At 37.1% G+C, this 13,237-nt stretch overlaps 1 protein-coding gene across 4 annotated transcripts in view; it reads right to left on the bottom strand.

Moving 5' to 3' along the window:
• FBXO4 (F-box protein 4) overlaps window positions 1-13,237 on the bottom strand; it is a 344,490-nt gene that overhangs the window by 54,694 nt on the left and 276,559 nt on the right. Inside the window, exon 10 of one of the 4 annotated variants that reach the window (XR_009502617.1) lies at window positions 3,793-3,953. The exons of 2 other annotated variants lie outside the window; for them this stretch is intronic. The gene's annotated coding sequence lies outside the window, so the exon portion shown is untranslated. Of the gene's footprint in view, window positions 1-3,792; window positions 3,954-13,237 lie in introns of those variants that run through there. One more of the 4 variants, XR_009502612.1, reaches the window with a different exon arrangement.

Genomic DNA, 13,237 nt, shown 5'->3' with positions numbered 1-13,237 from the left:
ACAACATAGGAAACCACACCTGTGTACCATTAGATTAGAATGAAACTTATCAGAATCAGAATTCCTATGGATTCCTGTGACCCATTAAATAAAGGGTACTTAGATGTTTTCCTGGTTGGTATTGTATTCTCTCTGACACAACTGTCCAGTTATGCCAAGTTGTGTAGACACAACTTATCTTAATGTTTATCTCAGATGAAAATATTTGACTTTTAGCAGTCTCAGTCTGAAATAAAGCAAAAGAAAACAAGTACATACACACACACACACACACACACACACACACACACACATAATTTATAGGTTTAAATAAAACCCTAAAATTACTCTGAGAGCTCATAAACAAGAGTGATGAATGATCCATGAGTCATTACAGAGGTCATTTTGGCTGAACCAGGACCACGTAATTAATTTTAAGAAGAAATGGCTCTTGAACATAAAAAAATATGAGGAATAAATATTAACTGTGTGCAATCAGAGACATCTCTGATGTATTCAGTTTGATTTAGTGTCATCCCTTATTATCTGCATATAGGGCCTTAATCTCCTCAATTAAGGATTATCATTCTTCATTCAAGAATTGTATTCAACAGAAGCACTGGGGAATCATTAGCTCAATAAAATAATAGTCATGTATATGGGGCTTAATGAATAAAAGGAGATATTCATTAATCTCTTTTTGAGCATCAATTATGTGTAAGAACTGTGCTGAATCCTAGGCATACAAAAACAAACAAAGCATTATCTTCCCCCAAGAAATTTACAATCTAGTGGGAAATTCAAATGCATAAATTGATTATTACAACATATAAAGTGCTCACCTAATAGACCTAGGCACAATGGGCACCCAGACCATGTCACAGCCATCACGTGGTTGAAACATAAAACAGAGCTTGTTGCTGACAAATTTACTAGCAGAGAAGCAGCAGAACCACGTGATCCTCTAGGTTCTAGTTGTGTCGTGGGGTGGTGTGCCTAGGCCAGCCACAGTGCGATAGGACAGACCGTGGGAGTCTGCCCCTGAAACACTCTTCATATTTATAAAGGGAGGGGCTCTCTAGGTGACTATGTAACAGTGGGCTATTCTATAAGGGAATGGCCTTGTTATAAAGGAGCAGCATACAAAGATTGGGCACTACATCCATCTGTTCTTCAGGGGAGTTACTCATACTTGCTGAGCCAGCAACTTGCCAAATTACAAAGGAGAAGACTATTAACCTCAAGGGCCATCTGAACTTGCTTCTTGTTCTAGAAGTGCAGAGAAAAGCATGGAGATTCAGAGAAGGCTTCCTGGAGGAGGATGTTGGTATTGAGTTTTGAAGGAGTTAGCAAAACGAGGAAGGGGAAGATCATTCTGGTAAAGAGAAGAGCAAGTAAGAAGGAATAGCAGGAAGGACACAGCATAGCATATTCCTGGAACTGCAAATGGTCCAGCGTGGTTGGATAAGAGTTAGTAGTGAAGCTACAAGGCAAGTGGATGCCAGACCAGTGTATCATGCAGTTTCTAATAGCTCAAAACAATAAGGAATTTACCTGCATTTATTCATTCTATTTAGCCTTTACTTGCTGATATTGGGGAAAAGGGATCACTGAATAACCAAGTAAACAAAGATGACAAATCCTGCCTCTTAAGTTTAAAAGCCACTGGTCTAGGTGTAAACAAGAAATATTCGGATGCATATGTACAGACAGAATATTCCTGTTCCTTATCTAGATAAAAACAGTTTGCTAGGGGAAAGGGAGAGGAGGGAGACCAAGTAGAGAGAAGAAACCTTCAACCCTCAAGAAGATAGCAGGAGGGTCCAGAGACAGGGAACTAACTGGATGTAAAACAGAACTGAGAGTCCAACCTAACTATTCAGGGTTGCGGTGACCTGAATCTTTTGTTTCCATCTAATGAGAGCTGCCAATCAACAGTATCCCATCACCCATTGATTGTACAGTAGGAGTAAAGCCCTCTTGTCCCCTAAGGCTATGCTTGACTCTTCAAATAGCTCACACCTTTAAGAGAACTGCACTTTTAAGAGCTTGGGATATTATAATTTCTAGGTCTCAGTACTCCCAGAGAGATGGGGATGGTATGGAAAGGAGAGAGTTTCCAATGGTCAAAGTGGAACTAAATATGTGGTAATGTAACAGAGAAGAACAAACCTGACTCCATATTGGATCTGTTTCTTTAGCTCTAATCCCTGTGCTCTGTTGCCTGAGCTTAGTCATGCTGGCTCTGCACTTCTGTAGAAGAATGTTGCCTAGAGCCTGAAATATATATGATACATCATTCTCAGGGCTCTGGCCTTTAAAGGTATAATAATTTTCCATTCATATAGAAATAAAAAGTTTCAGAACAGAAAATAATTGTTTTGTTGGAGGTTTATAGCATGGACGGCTGCAAGAACAAAGGATTCCTGCACAAAGAAGTTTGCAACAACCAGCTTCACTGCCTCCCCTTTTAGTATAAAAGAAGCCTGAACTCTAACTCTGATAAAGTGGTTCTTTGGGACACGAGTCCACCATCTTCTCAGTCTGTTGGCTTTCCAGCTAAAGTCACTATTCCTTGCCCCAACACTTCATCTCTTGATTTATTGGCCTGTCGTAGGGTGACCAGTAGAGCTTAGACTCAGTAACAGTAGAATATCAGATACAGAGAATCCATGGGAGGCTGTGATAAGTTGGAAAGACTAACATGTTTATTTTCCAGAGTGAAATATCCAAAGTAAAGCAGGTATAGACAACTATAAGGAAGAACAACCATGGTATGAAATCATGACCAAAACCAATAAGACTCTAGAAATCCTTTAATACCTGTAAAAATCTGCATTGCAAAGTCCTCTTTTTATTTATTTGTTAAAAACACTGAAAACAACAAGAATTTTTTCTTTAGAAGCCTACATAAATGCATTTTTTAAAAGAATTATTAATGTCAATTTCTTCTGTTATTATTTTAGTATTACATAGTATAAATATCATTAAATGAGACTCCAAATTCTGAATTATAATATTTTAACCTGTGTCTACTGCACTGACATTAGCCTTTTGGGATCAGTTTTTTTTTTTTCCTTCCTGATTATCAGAGTACTGAAAATACCTTAAAAGAAAGGAAATACAAATTTCAGGAAAAAATAGTAAAAAAAAAAAAGCAGGAGAAAATCATATGTCATCCTACCACCACAAAGAAACTAGTTTGCACATTGTTAATCTCAGGGCTTTATTCTTTCCATTTTTTTACCAAGTAATATTTTTTCATATAGTTAATAATCCTATTAATACAAATTTTCTTTTACTCTTAACTCTATGTTATACCAAAACATTTGTACATGTTCTTGAAACCAAGAAAGAGTCTATTTTCTAAATTTGTTTTACTGGTCGTTTTAATCATATACTTGTTTCCACATCCCCAGGCAGACAGCAGGAACGGGGTGGAATTACTGGGAATGGGACCAACCCCTGGGGATGTAACAGTACTGGAAGGAAGGGACTATACGAAAGTATGCCCTAGTTAAATGAAAGGTTCTTTAGTGGGAAGCAGGCTTTTAAGAATTGTGCCTTGGATAACAAATAGAGCAGACATTTTTATTTAGTCTGGAGCTAATCTTAAGGGAGAATTAAAAGGAACATAAAGACAAAATTCCCTGTGTATGTTACCAAGTCCAAGCTCACACTGCTTGCCACATGACAGGCCAATAAATCAAGAGACGAGTTGTTGGGACAAGGAATAGTGATTTTATTTGGAGAGCTGGCAGATTGAGAAGATGGTGGATTAGTGTCCCAAAGAACCATCTTGCCTCAGTTTGGATGCTAGTTTTTTTCATAGAACAAAGAGGGGGGAGGTGAGGAGGTAAAGTACAAAGGGGATAAATTGTTGCAAATATCTCCTGGTTCCAGCCAGACTCTGAACCTCTGTTAATTTCTTCTTTCCTGCAGCCATTCACAGGTGGGCCTGGTCAGGATGTTTTCTGTGAGCCAAACAAAGGTATTTTAGCTTAATGTTCAGGCATGGGAGGCAGAGTTCCCAGAGATGGGCCATTATGTATACTTTAAGCTATAGGTAACATCCCTTTAGTGATTAACTTGTAGCAAAAGCACTAGAATACAAAGGTTAAAGCAAAAGAAACAGATCCAATATGGAGTCAGATTTGTTCTTCCCAATACATGTGCAAGGAAAATTACCTACCTACAGCAGTGCTTTCCTAGATGTCAAAACCAATGCTGTGGTTCACACAACTGGTTCTGACTAGCTGAAGCTGATAAATGACTATGAATGTTGAGCTACCCCAGCAGACTAGATTCTCAATGAAGCTAACAGAAGACTTTTTCCTGACAAGTAAAAAATGGGACTTATTTTAACAATTAAAATTAGAGGTAGGGGGGCTTCCCTGGTGGCACAGTGGTTGAGAATCTGCCTGCCAATGCAGGGGACATGGGTTCGAGCCCTGGTCTGGGAAGATCCCACATGCCGCGGAGCGGCTGGGCCCGTGAGCCACAATTACTGAGCCTGCGCGTCTGGAGCCTGTGCTCCGCAACAAGAGAGGCCGCGATAACGAGAGGCCTGTGCACCGCAATGAAGAGTGGCCCCCACTTGCCGCAACTAGAGAAAGCCCTCGCACAGAAACGAAGACCCAACACAGCCATAAATAAATAAATAAATAAACCTAAAATTAGAGGTAGGGATTCATTTCAGTCTATCCAGAGTACTAGTTTTAATTAACTGGCATAAGTGCCATGAATGCCCCCCATATTTCAACTCTAAAATTACATTGACATTTTGCTTTTAGAGTACTACTGAGTGAATTTCTTCAGTGTGTGTTCCCTGGCAAATAAATACATTAAGCTATTGTTTTGATTTTTGAGTTTTGTTTCGTTTGCTCTGTTGTTGCTGCCGTTGTTGTTATTCTTTTTTTTTAATATCTTTATTGAAGTATAATTGCTTTACAATGTTGTGTTAGTTTCTGCTGTACAACAAAGTGAATCAGTTATGTATATACATATATTCCCATATCCTCCCTCTTGAGCTTCCCTCTCACCCTCCATATCCCACCCCTCTAGGTCATCACAAAGCATCTAGCTGATCTCCCTGTGTTATGCAGCAGCTTCCCACTAGCTATTTATTTTACATTTGGTAGTGTATATATGTCAATGTTACTCTCTCACTTTGTCCCAGCTTCCTCTTCCCCTCCGTGTCCTCAAGTTCATTCTCTACATCTGCATCTTTACTCCTGCCCTGCCACTAGGTTCATCAGTACCACTTATTTAGATTCCATATATATGCGTTAGCATATGGTATTTGTTCTTCTCTTTCTGACTTACTTCCTGTTGTTATTCTTTTTTAAAATTTTTACTTATTTTTTAATTGAAGTATAACTGACTTCCAATATCATGTTAGTTTCAGGTGTACAACATAGTGACTCAATATTCTATACATTACAAAACAGTCACCATAACAAACCCAGCTATCATCTGTCACAATACAAAGTTATTATTATATTATTGACTATATTCTTCATGCTGTATATTACATCCCTGTGACTTATTTATCTTATAACTCTAAGTTTGTACCTTTTAATCTCCATCACCTATTTCACTCATCTCCCCATCCCCCTCCTCTCTGGTTTGTCCTCTGTATCTAGGAGTCTGTTTCTGTTTTGTTGTCTGTTCATTTGTTTTGCTTTTTAGATTCCATGTATAAGTAAGATCATATGGTATTGTTTTTCTCTGTCTGACTTTCACTAAGTATAATACTCTCTAGGTTCATCGTGTTATCACAAATGGCAAGATTTCATTCTTTTTTTATGGTTGAGTAATGTTCTGCTATATATATGTGTGTGTGTGCTTATATGTATGTGTGTATATATATATATCACATCTTATTTAGCCATTCATCTGTTGATGGACACTTACGTTGCTTCCATATCTTGGGTATTGTAAATAATGCTGCAATGAACATAGGGGTGCATACAATCTTTTCAAATTAGTGTTTTTGTTTCCTTCAGAAAAATACTCAGAAGTGGGATTGCTAGATCGTATGGTAGTTCTATTTTTAATTTTTTGAGGAACCTCCATACTATTTTCCATAGTGGCTGTATCGTTTTTATTCTTGTACCAACAAATCAATGAGTTGAGTGAAGTTGTGTAATGTGCACAACAGTAACTTTTCCTATTTGCTTTTTGTATTTTAAATCCATTAGATGTGTTTCAAAGTGTCTCTTTTGAGTGAAATGAGAAGTCTTCTCACCTGCCCACAATATTAAGAATGACAGAAATGCTGAAAAGTTTGTCAGGTTTGTGTCTGTGATGCTTGGTAAACTGTTCTGATAGGGCATAGTGTGGGGAACACAAGGAGGGAGGAAGAACAATAGCAAAGAAAGGCTTTAAATAGACATGCAACCCACTCAGTCATTCCATTAAGCATCTCTGGAAAAGATGAAGCATTTGGTCTCTAGGGTCCCATGTATTTCCCAGCAGTGCACATTATAAACCAGTGATGCTATGAACTTCTGCCTCCTTACGTTCGTACAGAATTTATTATCTGTGTACAGATTACGTCATTATTAACATCAAGGCATTAAAAACTAATAACTCAAAATGGGAATAGACCTTGGCCAAATCATGAAGTATGCAAAATTTGTCTTCATCTCCCCTTTGCCTCAGATACCCAAAGGATGTCCTCCCCTGGGCACCACATTTGATACTATTTCCAACAGTCAACTTCCCAAGCTCCAGACTCTTCTTACTCCTTCCTCTTATCAGAATTCAGTTACAGGTTTACCATCCTCCTGGACATGGCTCATTTTTGTTTTTTTTTCTAAAATGGTGGCTAATTTCTTGGTACACTGATCAAACTTTCAAGTCTAATTAAGAACAACAAAGAATGAATGCTATTAGTGACCCTTTCAACAGGAGTTTTCTAGTGCCATGGTCTTCAGAGAAATGGATGTCTGAAAGGGTACGCCCCACACAGCAAGGAGCTTAGGAGACAATTCTCAGGAGGACCCCTTCTTGGGGCTCCCAGGTCATAGCCACCAGATGACTGTTTACACCTATTGTGTAAAGCTCTTTCTTAAGGTATGATTTAAATATTTATGCTTGTGAAACACTCTGCCAGTTTGGCTCCTAACATTGTTTTTTAATTACTTTGTAGAGTTATAACTTATATATCTTTTATTCAGTGGTGGCCTGTTATTTTACTTTTTAAAATTATCATCAGTCTCATCATCATCCTAGCAAAAATAATCACTACTTCTACTTTCACAACCATGAAGACTATGTTCATGTTTTGAGTCTTCAGTATGTGTCATATGTTTGGGAAAACTGCCCTCCTGTTTCCATGAGGTGAGGAGGGAACCTTAATGAGATAACACAGTCCTCTTCTATGGGAGAAGTATGCATCTATCTGATGTTGAGATGGAAAGATTCTGACATCTTTTGGATGATGTTTCTTCATTAGATAGAGTGAAGTTGTCAGACCCCTAAATACATGTCCTCACTTGTTCTATTTCCACTTACAAAGCTCTAAGGACATTAAAGCTGCCTATGGAGACTCCATCTCCAAAAGGAATTATGAAACATCACTGTGGTTTAACTATGGTTATCAGATTTATCAGTCATTAAGTCCCTATTTTTATTCTTTTCCAATGTCAGTTGGTTCAAAACTGTGAGGGACAACAGTAAAATTACCTCTCAAAGGCTGAAACCCTTAACACCAGGCTCTATGCTCAGAGTTTTACATGCATTATCCTGATTAACTGTTACAACAACGTTGAGAGGCAGATATTATTACTCTCATTTTACAAATGATAATGAGAATTTCAGTGGCATAAGTAGCAGGTAAGTAGGAGAGAAAGGATTCAGGTCTAGGTATATCATGTTGCTTCCTAGTCTTTATGCTTTTACCATCCAAATACTCATCCTTAAACACCTTATAGTGTAGTATCACTTGATTTTGAAATTTAGGTAAATGGAATCATGCTTTATGTATGCTGTTATGTCCGGTTTCTTTTGTATTGTTCAAGAGATTTTCCCCATGCTGTTCCATATAGCTGTAGCTCATTCATTTATATATTGAATAAAATTCAATTGGCAAAATTTATTTTTTATACTTCTAATGGACATTAGAATTGTTTACAGTTCTTTACTATTTGAATAATATTACTATGAAAATTCTTGCACATGTCCCTAGGTACACATGTGCATTTCTCTGTATTAAATCTTGCTTCACAACTAACACTTGATATTCAGTCTTCTAATTTTAGCCATTCTGGTGAATGAGTAACCGTCTGTCCTTGTGGTTTTATTTTGAATTTCCCTGATGTTTAATGAGGATGAGCACCTTTTCATGTGACATTCTTGGTTGTTTTGTTTTCCTAATTTATGAATTGCCTTTTAAATTCCCTTGCCATTTTTTTTTTTTTTCTTACTGGATTCTACTGGGTATCTGTCTTCTTATTGATTTGTAGGAACACAACATATGATGGAAGCCTTATGTCAAGTATGTATGTTGTAAATATCTTCTACCACTGTCTGGTTTACCATTTCACTTTCTTTTGATGAAAGGAAGTTTTAAAATTTAATGTAATCAAATATATTGGTCTTTTTTTCTGCTGTTAGTATTTCTTGTGTCCTTTTTAATAAAATCTTCTCCTACCTGGTATAATGAAACTATTCCCCTATATTAACTTCTAAAAACTTCATTTTGCTGGTTTTCACATTCAAGTCTCACTTGGAATTGGTTTTTCTGGTGGTATGAGGCAGAGGTTGATTTATCTGATTCATTTTCTGTTCGCTATAGGGAAATTGTCCCAGTACAATTTATGGAAAATATCATGTTTCACTCTTTGCTCTGTAGTGTCTCCACTGTCAAGTGTTTATATGTGTGTGGGTCTTCTGGGGGTCTTCTATTATCTTCCATTGGCTGATATTTCTAATCTGGTGCTACTTCCACACTGTAAATAAAGCTTTATTTGAACACAGCCATGGTCACCCATTAATGTATTTTTTATGGCTTACTTTGGCATTGCAAGTGCAAAGTTGAATAGTTGAGACAGAGACAATATAGCCCAACAAAACCTACATATTCACTACCTAGCCCTTTACAGAAAAAGGTTGCTGACACTTGTTCTAACCTATACAAGAAGATTTTTCTTTAAATGAAACAATATATTAAAATTGGTAAGAAAAAAATGTAATATTATTGTCTACTAAGGAAGTCCAATTAAATCAGTGAAAAGAAAAGTACTAGCATTGATGACAGAGTTCAGTAAAATGCAAGATTATAGGACAACTACAAAAAAGAAACACTTTCTTGTAGCTCATTAATTAGCTAACTAGAAAATATTATGCAAAAAAGGTACCATTCTCAAGCGTAATAAAAGTTTTAGTATCCACTAGCAATAATCTTAAAACTGTGAGGATTTTAAGTAAAATTACTACAATTTATACATTAGTGGGGATGTACTCTCATGTTTGTGATGTAAAGTCTTTCCATTAAGAAAAGTCACTCTATTTATACAAGTCTTATTTTGTATTTTTCACAACAGCCAGGACTCCAGATGGTGTCTCTAGATGAAGTGTGCAGGAGCCCCTCTAGGTTTGGTATCATCATCTGTAATATGGGGAGAAAAAAACTCTTTCCTACTCACCTCATACAATAGCTAATGGGATAAAATGGAATATTAGATGAATTAAAAACTTAAAGTGCCAAATGAAAAAAATGATATTAGCATTTATGTTTAATTCTATGTGAAAAGGAGAATGAGAGCAATGAAATCAGAATACATGTAGAGAGTGTAAAGTGAGAAACACAAAAGGAAACTAAGGATGCAAGGTTTTAAAGTAAGATGATAGGTTAAGCTATCCAAGGTCATCTCATGTTTACTGCAGTCTCTGGAAATTAGGTAATTTCTTGTGATGTGCATTTAAGTCATGCTGTGGTGTAATACGTGGGATTTGCTTGGAAATCATATTTAAGGCCCAGAAATGGATCAGTGATGAACAGCAAGTAATATTTGGGAAGCAGTGACACTTAAAGTAGGCAGTTAGAAAGTACTAAGTAGAAGTGTTCAGAAGAGAAAGGCTGAGAGAAAGTGATTATTGCTTCATGCTAAAAGCTGCAGTAGAAATGTGCACCTGGGTGTTGGGCACAGAAGCTGGAAACTATACTTCAGACTGGTTCTGGGAAAGAGCACTGGTGCTTCTTTGAAGTACAATAATCTTACTGTGACAGGGAGTGAGAGGGTGATACTGCTCCTTCCCTTCTTCCCTGTGTTTTATTATGAATAGTGTGGTCTTTAGAGATAAATAGTATTGGAGAGATAGGCTTTTAAACCAGAATGATGGTCAGATTACCTGGGGAGATTTTAAATCATACATACCCGCAGACCCAAATCTGCTGAGGATGGAGTGGGGACAGGAATTCATATCTTGAAGATTCCACTTTTGATCACCCCAGTTTGAAAGTTCCAGAAACATTAGGGAAAGGATCCTTGTTGTCTTCCTGTCTATTTAGGAGTTCCTAAATTTAACAACTCTTGTCTATTTCAGAGCTGTTAAAATCCTGTGAGCCTCAGTCTGTTCCTCTGAAGATTAGATCAGAGTATCTTTAAGACTCCCTTCAGATCTTTGCCTCTGTGAAGTTTTAGAAAATCAATCACATAGAAGATTTGCTATAGAGCTCAGTTTGAACATTTTGAAAGAGATTTTCACCATTAAAGTCAGTTAACCAAAGGACTGTCTCATCTTGAACATCTCAAAGGAAGAGTAGATCTAATATATGTCAGTTAAGCCTTGACTGAAATCATTCATTCAACATTCAAGAATTCACCAAGAGGCCTTTTTATGACAAGCACTGTCACATGCACTGGGGTTAGAGAAGAGAACACCACACACACAATCTCTGTCCTTGTGGTACTTAATTCTGGAAGGGGGGCGCAGCAGGTAGAACAATAACAGCCAAAACAAACAAACAAACAAACAATTACACGTTAGGATAAGTGCCATGAAGGACACAGACAGGACGAGATGATAGAAAGTAATTTGGTGGGGATGGAATCAGGTGTCTACTTTGCATAGGATATTCGTGGAGGGCCTCACTGTACTGGCCCCTGAAAGAGGAGAGGGAGCTTGGCATCCAAAGGGGAGGGAGAAGAGTTTTCTAGTTAGAGGCCCAGTGAGTTACAGAGACCCTGAGGGGTAAAGAACTTGGAATGTTCAAGGATTGAAGGGAAGACAAATGGTGACTTGGATAGGGCCAGTGGTGGTGGAGACCCAGAGAAATGGCCAGGTTTGAGAGCTGTTTTAGACGAAGAAAATAGATCTTCCTTAAAGGAAAATAACACTCACCTCCTTGGTATGACAGAGAAATACAGAAACATCTGAACACTGAGCCATTCTGTGAAATACTCATTGCATGATCTTAGCCAAATTGTGTACCCTCTCTTTGCCTCAATTCCTTCATCTACAAAATGGAGATAATAATACTTACCTTATGGGTTGTTATAAGGATTAAAACTAGAAAGTAAGTATAAATATTTTGCAGTGTTTGGAATATATTACATTGTTGATAAATGTTAAGTAATGTTATAATTATTATTATTAATTTTTTTATCATATGGTTTTATAGAAGAGATGAGTCCTATCAGTATCCTAAATAAAATAAGCCTCCATCCTAGGTATTTAGGTTTACTCCTCACTGGAAAAATGAAAGACTCCTAAATCAATATAGGAAATTTATTTTAAAATACTTTGTTATAGACAGTATAACATTATACAGGGACCAGTTAAAATTTTATATCTAGAGGTAGTCAGTTAGCATGTGATCAAGAATGTACTGTTTATGAGAGGTCAGCCAGCATTGTGTCAAGTACCAGAAGCCACGCTGGTTATCAATAAATTTATCGATATGTTTAACATACTGAATGTAAAAAAAATAGGTTTTATTGCTGAAACCAACGTCTTGCTAAATAACATAATGGACGTTATATGTAGCTCTTGTTGGTGAAATGAGGCATTTCCAATCTTGCATTATCTAGACAGAAGGATTCACCAAGGTCTGTATCCTGTACCCATTAAGAACATCACCCACGGCTTGATCCCTAATAGATCCTATATCCAGCTGTCTGGGTACATCTGTTTGCCTCATGCCCACTAGAGGACACAGACTTGGGAATCTGCCTCATATGAATCTCTAATACCAAGTATGCTTAAGTAACTTAGATGACATGGAAATGGAACTTCATCAAGCTTACAGAATATATTTATTAACTGTGATACTTGCCTTCTTAATAAATATTTAATAAATGTTATACGTGTGGAAAACTTTATTTGACACTGGCTTTCATTATAAAACATGTAGCAAGACTGTGGGAGATTAGCCCTTTCCTCAAATTTTATTGGTGGATACTTTCTTCTACCAAGAAGAATATAAGAAAACTGAATTGCTTGGGAAAGCTTGCAATAACGCCACGATTCCAGTGAATCACTTCCCCAATGCCCAATGTAGAGCCTTGCTTCCCAATAACAGCTTCTTTGGTATAGAAGCTGTAACTGCTACTTTAGTTTCCCTAAGATCTGTGGACCAGGAGTGGCCATGGGAAAACAACAGGTGCTCTGTTACCAAATTTTTGTTGTCAGCAGTGATGGCTATGGTATCCCTGCTGCTACCACCGTAAAGAAAGTCCTTGTCCCACCCGAACTGCTCAAATGACCTTTTCTTTACTGTTGTTATCCAAAAGGAATTATAAACGGGGGATTACACTAAAGGTCATTCCCTTGCCTCTCACCACCTCCCCGATTCCACCCCCTCACACAAGAGAAATATCTGGACCTAGAGACTTATACATTCAATGCCTGGTCCCACTCAGGGGATTCCAATGGTAACACTACTTTTCTTCCTTCTTTCCTAGTCTCTTACATAACAATCCAAATTATACAGATCTTCTTTTTCCCCATTGGTAAATACAATCTAGACTATTTTCCTTGGGCAGATGGATGAGATTTATATTCAGTACCTCTAATTTGTTCAAGTCTAGTATTTAAGTAGGGATAATATTCAGATGTCCTGAGAAGATTTTTCAAAAAAATATATATACATATGTATATATGTATATGTATATATATATATATGGCTGAGTCACTGTGCTGTGCACCTGAAACTAACACAACATTGTAAATCAACTGTACTTCAATAAAAATAACAATAAGCCAACATCACATCTCAAAGATAATTTTTAAATAAATATATATATAT

The sequence above is a fragment of the Balaenoptera ricei genome, chromosome 3, assembly GCF_028023285.1.
Source record: "Balaenoptera ricei isolate mBalRic1 chromosome 3, mBalRic1.hap2, whole genome shotgun sequence".
Lineage (NCBI taxonomy): Eukaryota > Metazoa > Chordata > Mammalia > Artiodactyla > Balaenopteridae > Balaenoptera > Balaenoptera ricei.
This window is presented reverse-complemented; position numbering and strand designations above follow the sequence as displayed.